At 48.9% G+C, this 16,877-nt stretch overlaps 1 protein-coding gene across 1 annotated transcript in view; it reads left to right on the forward strand.

Moving 5' to 3' along the window:
* Nucleotides 1-6,147, forward strand: part of CLN8 (CLN8 transmembrane ER and ERGIC protein) — a 67,041-nt gene extending 60,894 nt beyond the window's left edge. Inside the window, exon 4 of the transcript XR_009493072.1 lies at nt 368-6,147. The gene's annotated coding sequence lies outside the window, so the exon portion shown is untranslated. The remainder of the gene's footprint in view (nt 1-367) is intronic.
* The last annotated feature ends 10,730 nt before the right edge of the window (nt 6,148-16,877 follow it).

Here is a 16,877-nt window from a genome sequence, read left to right on the forward strand (position 1 = left end):
TTTAATTGAGGTGTTTACCAAGACTCACCTCCCAGATGGTTCCTTGTTATGTCACATAATTGTCTGTTTTTTTTTATATATTGAAGTACAGTTGATTAACAATCTTGTGTTAGTTTCAGGTGTACGACAAAGTGAGTCAGTTATACATATACATGTATTGATTCATTTTCAAATTTTTTTCAAAGTTACGTTGTTATAGAATATTGAGCAGAGTTCCCTGTACTATTCAGTAGGTCCTTGTTGGTTATCCGTTTTAAATACTGCAGTGTATACATGACCATCCCAAATTTCTTAACTATCCCAATTATGTGACATAATTGTAAAGTTTAATTATGAAAAGGATACTCAAGTAAGTTTGTTTTTGCAGTGAAGGAGGAAACAGACAGAGCTGGACTCCCATCGTAGGCCAGGCTGCGAACATTAGGCTACACGCATGGTCACCCTCCCAATGGACTCTGAACTTTGTGCTCGGTGTCTATAGAAACAGCATACCAATGGAAAACCAGACCCCCGGATAAAAGAGCCTCAGGACTTGTACTTGGACTCTCCTTTGCCTAAAAGAATATGCTAATTATCTCTGTAACAGAACAAAGTGGTAAATTCCATTATATTTATCGGGATATGACCATAGACCTATTGATAAATATCCACTGTTTATCTAGTCTTGTGACACGTGAATCATAGGTTAACTTTGATCATATCTCTCTTTTACCTTGTCCAGACTAGTTTCAAGGAATTTGGGGAGGTGGGTTTGAGCAAGTACACTTAGGGTATATAAGGTTTTCACAAAAACTGGTCGGGGTCCTTGGCTAAGAGGAGACTCTGCCTTGGGCCCGCCGGTGTAATAAACCACACTCCACTATCTGCATTGTCCTTCTGAGTGAGTTTGTTTCCCGGAACGCGTGGCTACAACATTTGGTGCATTGGCCGGGAAACTCCTCACTTTGAGGAGACAAGTCCCATTTGGGACTACTCCGAGGCCTTGCGGCTTGAATCTTCTAGAGGCGGGAAGGCGCCTCACCCTTCTAGAAGGATTCTGCTTCTCAACGCCCGGACCTTTCACGTTAGCAGGTAGTGGATGGCAGCAGGGGAACTGAGCGCTCAGGTGAGGAGGAACCCACCCAGCAGAGTGGAAGAGGGGGCCTAATCACCCCCCTGGGAGGGACTGGAAGGGGCACAGACCCACAGGAGCCTGGAATAGGCAGGCGGTGATTGCTTGGTACACAGGTTGACGAGCGTGCTACTGTTTAGGAAGGAAATTTGTGAAGGTCATTTAGGAGGTGTGTCCACGCCGTTTCGGGGAAAATTATTACCAAGCAATCGCTAGGGGATATTAGGATAGGCAGGAGGTGGTGATTGCTTGGTACACAGGTCAATGAGTGTGCTAGGGCTTAGGAAGGGAATTTGTGAAGGTCATTTAGGAGGTGTGTCCACGCCGTCTCAGGGAAAATTATTACCAGTGACCGCCGGGAGATTTTAGGATAGGAAACTCGTCCTTGTATGCCCGTATTCTGCCTTCCCCGAGGAGGTGTCCCGTCTGCTGTGAAATTCTTGACCCCCTCGGAATTGTTAGGCTAGAAGGAGGGGGGATACATAAGTGAGTATGAATTGGCTTTTCCAGAGATGGCCTGGGACATGAGATATTTAACCCATCTGTGTTTTCATCCGCACCTGATCAAGCCCACCAAGGCAGAATGGACTTTAAGGGAGAAAGTCTTGGACCACGTGGTATTCTGGTTCGGCTGTGCTGACTGGCAGGTGAAGACACGCCGATCCCCCTTCTCCCTCTGGGATCTGGCAGGATTTGGACGGGGATGACCTGACCCCTCTCCCATACTGGATAATGACGCGCCTGCCTCCCAGTGCTCCACCTGGACCGGAGGCCGCCTTGATGCCCAATCCAGAGCCAAGTGAAGTTCCTGCAGCAGCCACTGCATTTGCGCCAGCTCTCCCAGAGTTCGTAGAGCTGCCGTTTTGGCAGGCTCCGATCCCGGTGACAGAAGCCTCTAGCCAATACTTCCAGGATCCGGCTCCAGCTGAACTGCCCAAGCTATACCTGCCTCTCCCAGTGAGCACTGACAAGAAGGGGAGGGAGATGTTGGAATTAAGCAGAGACTGCGCTCTGCCACTCTGCCGGAGAGCCGGAGGGAACGAAAGAGAACAGACGAGATGTGCAATGCTAGCTGCTGCTCCGGGAAAGTCTATCTCGGGCCCTCCGGAAAACCTCATCTGCCTCAGGGACAGGACAGTCCTTCAACTGGTCCCAACGGAGGCCCTGTCCCCGTTACAGCCAAACCAGTGTGCCGGGTGCCAAGCTTTTGGCCACTGGAAGAATGAATGCCCTAAGGCAAGGAAGGAAGAGGAAGCTCCCGCAGTTGTGGGGCTTGCTGACTTGGAAAGTAAATAGGGCTGCTGGGGCTCAGAGATACCAGCTCCCCGAGAGCCCATGGTAACCTTAAAAGTGGGGGACCAAAACATTGACTTCATGGTGGATACAGGAGCAGAACTGTCGGTAGTAACAAAACCTGTGGCACCACTGTCCAAAAAGAGACTACCACTGTAACTGGGGTATCGGGAGAAGAGATGATTAAATCGTTTTGCCAGCCCAGAAAATGTCAGATGGGGGGGCGCACCAAGTGATTCATGAATTCCTCTACATTCCTGAGTGCCCAGTACCCCTGTTGGAAAGAGACTTGCTTTCCAAACTAGGAGCAGAAGTGGCTTTCTCCACTGAGGAGAGGCCCACCTTCCGGATGGACACTATGACTTATTTGCTCTCTCTCAATGCCACCCCAGGATGAGTGGAGGTTGTATGAGCCTCCGAAGGAAGAACCAGGTGGGCCAGAAGAGCATGAGAGAGAGCTAACTCAATTATTCCCTGAGGTCTGGGCGGAAGACAACCCCGCCTTCCCCCAGGCTGGGTAAACATCAAGCCCCAGTGGTAACAGAACTCAAACCAGGTACCATCCTGGTTAGAAAGAGCCAGTACCCACTACCAATAGAGGCCTGGGCCAGCATACTACCCCACATCAATAGATTGAAACAAGTGGGCATTCTAGTAGAGTGCCAGTTGGCTTGGAATACGCTGATCCTGCCAGTCAAAAAGGAAGAAGGACAGGACTATAGGCCTGTACAAGATCTCAGGCTAGTCAACTAGGCTACTGTGACTTTACACCCCACTGTTCCAAACCCCTATACCTTACTTAGCCTCTTCCTACCGAGGACTAAAGTTTGTACTCGCCTAGATCTCAAGGATGCCTTCTTCTGCGTACGCCTCGCCCCAGCGTCACAGCCCATCTTTGCCTTTGAATGGGAAGATCCAGTCAGGGGCACCAAACATCAGCTCACCTGGACTCCCCCACAAGGGTTTAATAACTCCCCAGCCATATTTGGGGAAGCCTTGGCTTCTGGCCTGGACTCATTCCATCCGAAAGAGTATGGATGTTGGCTCCTACATACGTGGATGACCTGCTGCTGGCTGCCGAGACCAAGGAAAAATGCTGGAAAGGGACAAAAGCTCTGCCCCAGCTGCTGATGGAAGCAGGTTACCGGGTGTCGAAGGAGAAGGCCCAGATCTGCAAGGAGGAGGTAAGGTATCTGGGGTTTGTTTTAAAGAAGGACGCAAGGGTCCAGACCCTAGTTGGGTCCTGTATACTGATGGCACTAGCCTGATAAAACAAGGACAACGGCTGTCAGGTTAGCCAAAGCGGAAGGGGCCATCAAGACTGAAAAGGGATGGTGGGAATTGCCAAGTGGCAAATTATTGGCACCGGAGGAGCTGGCACACACTCTGGTAAGCCAAACACACCAAGCGACCCACCTAGGCATGCTGCCTACTCACAGGTTAATGCTGCCTCTCAGGTATTCAGACAAAAACCTCCAGGTATTCAGCGGAAAGGCATGCTGCCCTTTGAACACCTGGGAGTGGACTTCACTGAAATGAAACCTCACAGACACTACCGTTACCTGCTGGTCACGGTATGTACATTCTCGGGATGGGTAGAAGCTTTTCCTACCTGGACTGAAAGGGCATCAGAAGTAGCCCAGTGCCTGCTTAGGGAAATAGTTCCCAGATTTGGATTTCCTACCAGCATTGGATCAGACAATGGCCCAGCTTTTGTAGTTATTTAGTACAACAAGCAAAACTTTAAACATCAAATGGAAACTGCACACTGCCCAGAGTTCTGAGATGGTGGAATGAACCAACCAGACACTTAAAGAGACTCTCCAAGTGGATCATAGAGACTGACTGCTTCTGGGTGGACTTGCTTCTGATGGCTCTGCTCAGACTCAGGATGACCCCACAGTCCCAAGGCTATTCTCCATACGAAATACGAGAGGCCCCCTCCTATAAATAGGTGTCAACAAATTTGCCTCATGTAAGGGGGGATAGGATTTCGCAGCAGATGGAACTGGGTAAGGTAATAAATCGGGTAACTAAGTTTGTACAAGAAAGGGTGCCTTCCCCCCTTGGGGAACAGATTCATGAGTTTACGCTTGGTGACCAAGTATAGGTCAAAGACTGGAAACTTGATTTACTAGCCCCTCAGTGGAAGGGGCTTATACTGTTATTCTAACTACCCCTACTGCAGTTAAAGTTGCAGGTATTGCTCCTTGGATCCATCATATGAGGATGAAGAGAACATACCACGCAGACCCAGAAAATGCTGAGTGGACTGCACAGCGGCCCAGCCTTAAGAAGAAGGAAAAGAAGATCCCAGATGAGGCCCTTGAGGATGAAGCCGCATAATCAACTCCTGCTGCTTGGTCTCATCAACGTGCACATTACTACGCGGACTTCACAATACCTCCAGCTATTGGGTATGTGGGGCTATGCCTCTGTCTGTGATGGATGGACTTCCCTGGTGGCTGTCACTGCTCCACTAAGGAGATTTTAAACCACTCTGCTCTTTTCTGGGACACAGTCATAATCTCTCCCTGCTCTCTGGGTGTAAGCCAGACCTACAGTGAATAGACTCGGGTCATAAGGTTACATTTGATATAAATGCCAGTGTAACAAAAGCCTAACCTACAACAAGCCCCAGTAAATCTACTTTATTTACATGCTAGGTGGACAAGATCTGTGTTTCAGTGGCATGAATATATTGCTGCTTTATTCATACCCTCTATAGGGACAACAGATATTATGATTAAAGTAGAGGCCTTGACTAATTTCACAAAACAGGCCCTCCTAGATAGAACAAAAGCCATCCAAGCTTTAAATGAAAAGCAAATCCAAATAAGAAAAGGTGTAGTTCAAATAGAATGGCTTTGGACATACAGCTGCTCAAGGAGGGACCTGTGCTGTAATTAAGGTTGAACGTTGTGTATGCATTCCTGACTTATCTGGCAATATATCCACTGCTTTAGATGACATGAAAAACCAGGTAAAAGTGATGTCAAATGAAAACATTCCTTTCTGGACTTTGCTCCTATCTTGGGTGAAGGGCGATTGGTGGAAAACTGTATTTACCATTGTTATAGTTGCCTTGGTAGTTCTGCTTTGTGGACCCTGAATTTTACAATGTATTATGAGCTTTGTAACCCGAAGGTTGATGTCATTCTCCCAAATTGGCGGTTGGAGAGCCAGGGTGCAATATATCCCTATGAGTGATGCTCATAATATGAGTTAAGAGCATCAAGAGCGGGAATGAAGGAGGAAACAGACAGAGCTGGACTCCATCGTAGGCCAGGCCGCGAACATTAGGCTACACACATGGTCAGCCTCCCAATGGACTCTGAACTTTGTGCCCGTGTCTATAGAAACGGCATACCAATGGAAAACCAGACCCCCGGATAAAAGAGCCTCAGGACTTGTACTTGGACTCTCCGTTGCCCAAAAGAATATGCTAATTATCTCTGTAACAGAACAAAGTGGTAAATTCCATTATGTTTATCGGGATATGACCACAGGCCTGTTGATAAATATCCACTGTTTATCTAGTCTTGTGACACGTGAATCATGGGTTAACTTTGATCGTGTCTCTCTTTTACCTTGTTCGGACTAGTTTCAAGGAATCTGGGGAGGTGGGTTTGAGCAAGTACACTTAGGGTATATAAGGTTTTCACAAAAACTGGTCGGGGTCCTTGGCTAAGAGGAGACTCTGCCTCGGGCCCGCCGGTGTAATAAACTGCGCTCCATCTGCATTGTCCTTCTGAGTGAGTTTGTTTCCCGGAACGCGTGGCTACAACAGCAGCTTATCACAGCAGTCTGTCTTTGAATAAGACTATGCATACTGGACAAGACATTTATAGGACTGTCTCCAAACTAGATGGAAGGACCCTACAAGGTCCTTGTTTTGTTTTTGGCATTTTTTACTGAAGTTCAGTTTATCTTGTGTCAGCTGTGCAGCATGGTGATTCAGCTACACACACACCTACAACTCTCCTTTTCCAGGTCTTTTTCCTTATGGGCTCTTACCGGATACTCGGTGTGGTTCCCTGTGCTATACAGTAGGTCCTTGTCGTTTATTTTTACATAGTGGTCTGTATATATTAACTTCAAACTCCTAATTTACCCACCAAGTACCCTTAACTCGCTCAGGCTCAGTGAAACTGAAGGGAACTGATTCAAATGCATACATGCGTTTTACCTGAGAGCCTTCTGTTCTGAACACCAAGAGCAACACACCCCACAGCGCCCTCCTGCTCAGTGTCTCCAGGAAGCCTCCCTGGAAGACGGAGGGGGAGCGTTCAGGTGCGAGCACCACAGCAAGTGCTCCTTGGGTGGCCCGCGCAGGCGCCTTACAGACGCAGCCCTGCCCTTCACCTGCCGTCACCCAGGTCTGGCTCGCTGACAGTGGGCTGGGGGCGCTCCTTTCTCACCTGCCAGGCGGCAAGGACAGAGCCCCTGTCGTCATCCTCGAGTCTGTAGAGGCGCTCTCCTCTCCTCGGCACATTATACAAGTGACCCGTGGGTCCACTTAGAGGTAGATTTTATTCAGTAAATATATTGGACTTTTTTTTGTTTTTTGTTTTTTTGGAGATTTGCAACAATTTGAAAAATCTCTTACAAACCACATAGCCCAGAAACATTGAAACAAGTCAGGAATGTCATAAGTGCACCAAACGTGTGTAGGTAGGCTTAAGGTGAGTTGTTTAAAATTAAGGAGGTGTTAGTGTTCCTCTCGTAGTTGGAGAGACTGGGTTCCACCCATCACAGGGAAGTGTCTTTTTGTGTAGCCGTGTTTCCAGCACTGTATTAGAAATGTGGCTGTAAAACTCTGTGCCATAAGAAATGTAAAACTACTCATTCATTAGGGTCTCTGCTGCTGGCGTCTGAAGAACCCGCAACCGGAGGTGTGAGCTGAGTCTTAAACTTGGGGGCCTCACTGAGAACAGCCTGGGAGGCTGCTCTGAAAGGTAAGGTAGGACATCCCTGCTAGTCACAAGACTGGCACCGAGGTCTGTGATGGTCATGCTCTTCCGTGATGACAAGACGCAGGCACGTGGGCGCAGGGAGGTCGCGCCTGCACAGCGGAGGCTGGGCCCAGAGCACAGCTCCTTCCTGTCGTCTCCCTGCCGAGCCCGCGGACTCTGCCGGGCCAGCTGGACTCTGCCAGCTGACGGCTGCAGCGTTGTCCATCCACTGCCCCGTGGTGCCAGGAGGTCTCGTGCCTGGGTCAGATGAGAAGAGGCCAGTGTGTTATTTTGGTTTAGGCCTGCCGATAGACGACCTGAAAGTCTCTGCGTTGACTGTCTTAACTTGTCAATTATGACCCAGGAGGTATTCTCCCCAGTTTCTTCCTGTATCTAGAGTTGCACTAGTACAGTATTCAGTATGGAGTATATATATATATGTCTGCTTGACTGCCTCAAGACTTAGGTAGCGTTAATTTTGTTAAAGGCCTGATTACACACTGGGTAACACAAGAGAGAGGATAGCACGCAAGTAGTAACATGAATAAAGTCCTAAGTAGGGATTTAAGCCATGAGATTCTAGAACCAAACCAGCTCCCTGAAAGGACCACGAAGACTAGGAAGTGGACGACTTAGGACAGGAGCCTCATTTTTCACGTGGGTCATTAAACATATCCCATTAGAGGATCTGTCTGGTAAGAAAACACAGCGTTCGGTTTGAATTATAGTGCTGGTGCCTCCTTGAGATGCTGTAAGGATATCCAGGGTTCTGTGATTTTGTGATAACCACTTTTCTCATCATAGAGGCCTCAATTCAGTAGGCTAATAGCCTGATTAATCATTTAAGGCCTTTTGGGTGAGTTCTGTTAAGGCTTTGATGTGGGCATGTACATCTTCCAGTTCTACTGAAGGCATGAAAAATAGATGCTAAATGGTCATACCAGGGAATACGCCTCACTTGGTAAATCTGCGGAGTCATCTCTAAATTAACATACAGGTGGCCTAGAGCCCTAGGGAATCCTGAAGTACATCTTCCCATCCATCCTGACAGAGGTCAGGGCCACAGACCAGCGCCCCACTGCTATTAGGTCCCATTTGGTGCAACCCGGGAGACTTCTGGTCACCTCTCTTTAAGGGAAATGGTAATATACTGACATTTTTTATAGGACACCCAGCTTAATTTTTTGGTGTTAGGCTACTGTAAAAGCCTTTGCAGTTGTTTTACCGCACGATACCATCTTACCTGGGTGCCAGTGAGGTAGCTCATGAGGATACCGAGGCTCACGCAGAAGGAGAGGCCTCCTGTCTGGGCGTATTCCCAGCCTTTGACTTGAGTTCAGCCTTCCCCGTGTGTCCAGGTCCTTCTTCGGGTGCTGCCCCTGAGCCACCTGTCAGGACAGCTGCTGGGAGGCCAGTGTGGTCGTGGCCACGTGGTCACTGCTGCAGAGTGGGCCTTTGATGCCACCACAGCAGCAAGTGCCCTGGAGGCAGAGCCGCCTCCAGCAACGCTGCTCACGTTTACCGTTGTGAACAGGCTCTCAGGATGCTGAACACTGTTGTGAACAGGCTCCCTCAGGATGCTGGACGTCCTGTGCCCCCAGAAGGCGGTGGCATCTGTCAGTATCAGCAGACTTCCTGTGCACACTGGCAGGTTCTTATCAGTCCTGTTACCTCAGCCTGTTGAAGGAGGAGATTTCAGACAAAACTCTGTTTTCCGGGACAGCACGGGAGAAACAAATGGTGCAGCCCGCCCCTCCACGAGGTTCTCTCAGACATGAACCACAGTGAGTGAGTAACCTAAAATCAGAATTGTCCGTCGGGCTTCCTTGAAGGTCAGTCCCAGAAGACAAAGGGTTTTCATTGTCTGCTGCTTTCTGGGAGCCGGTGCTGGGCTGTTTGTTACACCTGTGGAGAGTTTTGGTGAGAGCAAGACCACCTCAGGAGAAGGCAGTGGGCTTGGGTAATGTGTGTGATGAGAGCTTAGAAAGGCCTTCACGGAGTGGGAGGCCGCGATGGTGAGAGTGTGACCTGAGACCGTCCCTTCTGTGGTTGGACGCAGCAGTCCTTGGCTGCTGAAGCCGGCTCCTGGTGGCGACGTCTGGTTGCTCGGTAGGAACCGCACTGTCACTGGGTTAAAACTCCTAGTGTAGCGTCTCTGTTTACACGTGCAAAGAGAATAAAAGGGTAAATAATACTGGGATGCCCCAAGGCCAGGGCCTTTGCCAGGAAGTGTTTTAGGGTCTCTGTGGCTTCAGAATGCTTTTTCTCCCAAAAAGGCTCAGCTGGGCTTTGTCTAAGGTAGTCACATAATAGTGGGGCCACTGAAGACAGTTTTGGAATCCAGTTCCTGCAGCAGCCTGGAAAGCCCCTGACCTGCGTGTGTCTCAGGCATAGGGAAAGCCAGTGTCTCCACTGCCAACTGTCCTTCCGATGACCTGTCACATCAGCCTTCGGATCATCATTTTCCCTGGGTCGCTCTATCCCTTTGAAGCTGGTTTCTGCAGCACAGGCTGTCTTGCTGGAAACTGAACACGACAGTAAATCGCCTGCTCGTTCTGTCCGAGCTGACTCGGGAGGAGACGCCAGGTCACCTGGGTCTGCCCTGCAGCACTGTGCTGCCGTCCGTCCCAAGTGGAGAGGCTGAACAGCGCTGCGGAGACCGCAGCGAGGGGCCACCCTCCCAGCGACAAGGGCGGTGAGGGGTGGGGCTGGCAGTGCAGCACAGCAAGGAGTGAGGCAGCGTCGCTGCAGCCCGACCTTGACCCATCCGGCCGTTAACTGGCGGAGAGAGCCACAGGGGTGGTGCAACCGGCCCTTCTCAACGTGAGCCGGCGTCAAAGCTTTCACTCTGTGGCTTCCTCCCTCCACAGGTACTGATGAGTATCAGGCAGGGCCTTGTTCTCGTCTCCGGTCGTTGCAGTGGGAATGCATTCTCCTTGTCAGGAGGGTCACGTGCCTGTAACTCTCACGGTGCTCAGCCCGGCGATCTTCCCCTGCGTCACCTGATCGTGGGTCACATAGAGTCCCATCTTTCAGGTCTAAGAACATTTCCCCTTAGGAGGAAGGGCAGCCTGGCCTTCATAAGTTTCTAATCTCTTTCCATCGGGTGAACGGGGCATTTTGTACTAGAAAAGGTGAGCTCCTTCCTTTACGTTCTCCTAAGGAAAATTCTAAAGAGCCTTAACAGGTACATTAAAACCCCGCCATTTGCATTAAGCACCGTTCCTTGGGCAGCAGCCTCAGATTTTGGTCAGGTTTAAACCTGAAAAGCTGCCCCCCTCCTTTCTGTTAGGGCTTTAACTGTTTTCCCCTGTTTTCTTTTCTACTTCTCCCCGTGTGATAAACAGGAAAGACGCCTAGTGTTCCCTTGGAGCAGCCTCATTCTTGTCTAACTTTGGATTCTGCCCTGAGATCTACTCTGTTTTAAAATCTTTCTTCATTTTCTACAGTTCCTTCTCTAATGACTTTTTCTTCTTAAACCCACAGTAAAAGCAAGTGCTAGGTTCCTTTGTCAGTCGAGGACTGAATGGGGATTTATTAACTGTAGCCTGACCTTGATTACTTAATTGGTACAATCGAAGGTACAATTTTTATAGATGTATTTTCTCTCTCAGTATTTTCGAAGTTGATCAGCCAGCACGGTAAGGGCATTTTATGTAATGCTGATCAACCTAAGTTGTATTTTTTAGTTAGAGCAGCCAGCTCCTCATTGACACCTTCTAAAACCGTGGAGTTAAGCAAAGAATCATTTTGACTGTAAGAGAACATTCAGGTATCGTGCCAGAATAGTGTTTGAAAGCTCTCAAACCTCATAATCCAGGATTCATCTTTTCTGTGTTTGCACTGCTGAATCTTTGTCCATGCTACAGCTTGGGGGAAACATGAGTTAATTGCATTTGCTTTGAACCTGTGAACCATGGGAACTGAAATTGGTTGAGAGGTGTTTCCACTCTGCTTTGTCTCTCCTTTCCCTCGCTTTACTTTCAGAAGGGAATAGCTGCATTAATGGGTACAGATCTGCAAAACCGGGCTCACAGGTTGGGATGTTTACCTTAAATTCCTTTGCAAATCCCAGTAGGTCCTGACTAGGATTGGGAAGCTCCCTCGCCAAAGCCCTAAGTTTTGCTCTAGTCCGGGGTGTGTGTGTAAGCACAGACGACAGCTCACCTCTTCCTGTGGTAGGTTCTGCCTTAAAGGGGATGTAATTACTTCTGACTGTACATCCTCTTTTACTGGGGGGGTGGAAGCAGGAGGCAAGGTGATGGGGAGAGAAGGAATCAGGTAGTTCAGGACGGTGAGGACTTGAGGCAGGAGCAGAGGGAGAGGCAGCTTTGAAAAAGTCTGGTACTGTATTTTTTGGTTGATTTCCTATAAAAGTTTATCATTTCCTCTTTGGGAGCATCTAAATATCAATAAGCATTCCATTCAGACTGTCTGATCAACAAATTGACTGTTTGTTGAGATAAAAATCACTAGTGATGATCCCAGGGTGGGCCAGCCTGCTGGTTGGGATTGTAGATTGTAGCCTAGAGTCATGTGTCTACCTTCCCTAGTCTAAATCCACCATGAGTGGTTGGAACAGACTGGCTGGCCCTTATGTGTTTCCCCAGCTGAGGAAGTTTTTAATTCAGATGAGTGGGTTTCCCTCTGCAGACAGCAGTCCAGTGTGAAGACTTACCTCCACCACTCCCATGAGTTTCCCAGCTGTCCAAGAAAGCCACCACTGACCGGAAAAAGACAGTTCATACCAGCTTGCTGCTCCAAAGAAGGGATATATTTGTTTGTATTCCAATAGCCCCGTTCACGCAGCCAATCAGAGAAGGCAATGGCACCCCACTCCAGTACTCTTGCCTGGAAAATCCTATGGATGGAGGAGCCTGGTAGGCTGCAGTCCATGGGGTCGCTATGAGTCGGACATGACTGAGCGACTTCACTTTCACTTTTCACTTTCATGCATTAGAGAAGGAAATGACAACCCACTCCAGTGTTCTTGCCTGGAGAATCCCAGGGACGGGGGAGCCTGGTGGGCTGCCGTCTATGGGGTCTCATGGAGTGAGACACGACTGAAGCGACTTAGCAGCAGCAGCAGCAGCAGCAGCCAATTCAAGGAAAAATGACACATCAGTCTCGCATCTAAGTCCCAGTTCAGCCACACTCCGTGTCTCTGACTCAGCCTTCCTTGAGTCTCTCAACTAGAGTAACCCAGGTACCTCTTCTTAAAACTAACCTGCTCCTCCAGTGAGGGATTTATCCACCAGCAAATAGGACAGGATCAGCCCATAGCAGGAGATCTGAGACCCAGGAGGCTCCCCAGGGAGGCAAGTGGGCCCAGGAGCCTCCCTGCTGAGTTCTGGCGAAGGGGAGACGTCTGCTCTGGGCCCCCTTGTGGTCACCAAAACCACTGACCAGAGAAAAACATACAGCTTAACTTGCAAGTTTTAGGTGATTTGGGGACCTCGATAGCCCAACCTCTCAGAGGAGGGTAGAGCAGAGCCAAGGTGTATACATTTTTTGCTGGAAGGAAAAAAAATTCAAGGATTACCGCTCATCACACAGAAACCCCAGACATTTCAAGGTAATCATTTCAATGCTTTTCTATGCGTGGGTAGATGCAAGACTCTGGCCTCCCTGCAGTTATTCTTCGGACATGCATGTAAGCTGTCTGGGGCCAGGGCCCAGAGCCCAGAGCGTCTCCTAAACCCCCGCGGGACAGCCGGCGCCGGTGGCTCCAGGGGCCCAGTGTTCTTCGCGTCCTGGAGTGGCAGGTGCGTTCTGTGTCCAAACTGCCGAAACCACAGCGCTGCTCTGCACTGCCAGAGTGTGAGCCTTCATATCTGCAAAATAAAGGCACGTTTTCACACTGCTTTTGACGTCTAGTGTTATTACCTATAGAACACCTACATTGTTTTATGTCATAATATCAACGTCCTCACGGATGACTCACCTTGAAAACGCCCATCGTAGTTGTAAACATCCTCTTCCTAATGGTCTTAACATTTTCTCTACTTACTTTAATTATAAAAATGCTGTATGATATATACGACATAGAAAATGTGTTAATAAACTGTATTACTGGTAAGGCTTCTGGTCAGTAGTGGGCTCTTAGTAGTTATGTTTCGGAGGAGTCAACAGGTATACACAGGAGTTCCCGAGATGGCAGAGTAGGAAGACCCGAAGCTCACCTCTTTTCACGGGCAAACAAAAACTACAGTTTGCAAAGAAACTACTGTTGACAAAGAGCAGAACCTACTGGAAAAGATCTACAGGGTCTAAAGAAGGAACCACAAGATGGGGGCGGGCAGGGTCACAGTGTAGTCAGGACCCATAGGGAGGGGGAACGTGGAGGTCACCTCCTCCCACAAATACATCAGGACACATCCATATGTGGAGAGCAGTTCTCATGGAAGACTAATTGGAAACTGCCAGAACTGTGGTACAGCCAAGGCTGTCGGGTAGACACGTAATCAGGTAGGACGGGAAGAAAAACACTGGTGCAGGACCCCCAGGGAGGGGACTAAGAATGGAGATTGCGTGCTGGACGCTTGCCCTTGGGAGTGAGCAAGTCACACCACAGACCAGGCATCCGAGTTCTAGGACCCTACCTGGAGGAGGCAGGGTCCCTGGAAGGCTGAAGGCGGGTAGCTGCTTCCACAAGGAGCACACAGGTGCTGGCTCCACTGGACAAAGTGGAGAGACAGCTCACCCGGTGGCCACCTTGCTAGGCTCCCCAACCTGAGCTGAGCAACGCCCCAGCACCACACTCCACGGCACAGCTTGGCAGCCAGGTCCTGGGGAAAGGCTCGATCTGGGGACACAGGTGGCCCAGGGGCCTGGCATGAGGGCAGATGGGTGGTGGCCATTGTTGGCACTCAGCACTGCAGAGGCAGCCCAACCCTCTGACAGCAGGGGAGCCCCGTGGACCCCACAGTCCCCGACTCCCAGCTGAGCTGACCCTCTCCCCTACCCATGCCACATCCCCGCCTTGCACTAGATCTGGGATGACCACCACGGGAGAGACGTGACGCTGCTGCGTGTGAGCAGGGGCACAGACGCCAGCACAGAGCTGTGTACACGCCTGAGCCCCACTTGCTCCCACAGTGGCCCCAGAGCAGGAAGGAGGAGACACACCCTGAAGGAACAGAGCCAGCTCTGGGGTGCCCTCAGGGCATCCACTCCGACCTGGGAGCAGACACTCCCCGGGCGCTGACGGGGTGGGGGCCTCTGAGCAGAGAAGTCCTGCCAAGCCCTGCAGAGGCTCTGCTCCTCCAGCACCACGGTGATGGTGGCCAACATACCCTGGATACCGTCTGTACAGGGATGCTCCCATGTAAGGACACCCCTTCAAAGTCACAACAGGTAACTTCCACCTAAATCCATAGATACAGAAATTTAAGTACAATGAAAAGGCAGAGGAACGACTCTGAATTGAAAGACAGAAAAACCCTGAAGAAAATAACGAACCCAAGGTAGTCTACCAGACAATGAATTTAAAATGTTGGTAATAAAAATGCCAGCTGAATTAAGAACTAATCTAAGCACAGATCATTTTAACAAGGAGCCAGAAGCTGTAAAGACAACCTAATCAAAAATAGGTAATTAAATCTGAGGTTAAAAAGCACTCTAGAAGCAATGAATCCCAGACTAAATGACATAGAAGAACACATAAGTGAACTGAACGAATAGGAATCACCCAATCAGAACAGCAGACAGAAAGACAAATGAAAAAAAAACCAGGGCAATACACAGGATCCATGGGATTAAACGGGCTTCCCTCGTGGCTCAGCTGGTAAAGAATCCGCCGGCAATGCAGGAGACCTGGGTTTGATCCCTGGGTTGGGAAGATCCCCTGGAGAAGGGAAAGGCTACCCACTCCAGTGCTCTGGCTTGGAGAATTCCATGGACAATCCGTGGGGTCACAAAGGGTCAGACATGACTGAGCGACTTTCACTTTTACGTGGGATTAAACTGTCAGCATTTACGTTATAGAGATTGCCCACAGGGAAAGAACGGGGGTCAAGTGTACTTTAAGACACTACTGACTAGAGGTTTTTGCAGAAACTAACGCCTGTGGCCAGTGATTTGTTATATAAGTGAGTACTGAAAGCTCTAGTGAATAACGTTTGGGTAACAAAACACATGTTAATGCATCTCTGGTCAATAATGTGTAAGAAGTTATGGCTGAAAACTTCCCAAACCTTAAGCCAAGTACAGGAAGCACAGAAGTTCCTGAATAAGGTGCATAAAGACAGACCCACACCGAGACACAGAATAACCAAAATGGCAAAAGTTGCAGAGGATTCAAAGCAGCAACAGGAGAGCAGTCAAATACAAGGGAATCCCCACAAGGCTTCAGCTGATTCCTTTGCAGAAAATCTGCAGCCTGAAAGGAGTGGCATGATGCATGCAAAATTCTAAAGGGAAAGACCTGCAAGCGAGGGTACTGCCCCAGCAGGAGCATCACACAGGATAGAAGGGGAGAAAGAATGTCTCAGGCAGTCACAAAACGAATTCAGCAATACTGATTCTAGTTCAGAATAAGTGCTGAAGGGTCTTTTCCAAATGAAGGAGTAGTAAGAATCTATAGGAAAGGGAAAGCCCAACAGGAAAGGCAAATATACTAAGGGTTTAAGGTCACTTAAACCAGTATGTATATCAGTGAAAGTGGAGTAGCTCCGTCCTGTCCGACTCTCTGCGACCCCGTGGATTGTAGCCTACCAGGCTTTTCCCTCCATTGGATTCTCCATGCAAGAATACTGGAGTGGGTTGCCATTTCCTTCTCCAGGCAATCTTCCCAGCTCAGGGATTGAGCCCGCGTCTCCTGCACTGCAGGCAGACGCTTTAACCTCTGAGCCACCAGGGATTCCCTATGTATATCAATTGACTGATTCAAAATTAAGGCTGTATATTGTCACCCTGCTTATTTAATTTATATGCAGAGGATATCATGTGAAATAACGGGGCTGGATGAACCACAAACTGGAGTCAAGATTGCTGGGAGAAACAACCTCAGATATGCAGATGATGCCACACTAATGGCAGAAAGTGAAGAGGAACTAAAGAGCTTCTTGATGAAGGTGAAAGAGGAGCGTGAAAAAGCTGGCTTAAAACTCAACATTTAGCAAAACTAAGATCATGGCATCTGCTCCTATCACTTAATTGCAAATAGATGGTGAAAATGTGGAAGCAGTGACAGATTTCATTTTCTTGGGCTCCAAAATCACTGCAGATGGTGACCGTAGCCACAAAATTAAAAGACGCTTGTTTCTTGGAAGAAAAGCTATGACAAACCTAGACAGTGTATTAAAAAGCAGAGACATCACTTTGCCGACAAAGGTCTGTATAGTCAAAGCTATGGTTTTTCCAGCAGTTACAATACGGATGTGAGAACTAGACCATAAAGAAAGCTGAGTGCTGAAGAATTGCTGCTTTCAAACTGTCATGCTAGGGAAGACTCTTGAGAGTCCCTTGGACTGCAGGGAGATCAAATCAGTCAATCCTAAAGGAAATCAACCCTAAAT

This window comes from Bos taurus, chromosome 27, assembly GCF_002263795.3.
Source record: "Bos taurus isolate L1 Dominette 01449 registration number 42190680 breed Hereford chromosome 27, ARS-UCD2.0, whole genome shotgun sequence".
NCBI lineage: Eukaryota > Metazoa > Chordata > Mammalia > Artiodactyla > Bovidae > Bos > Bos taurus.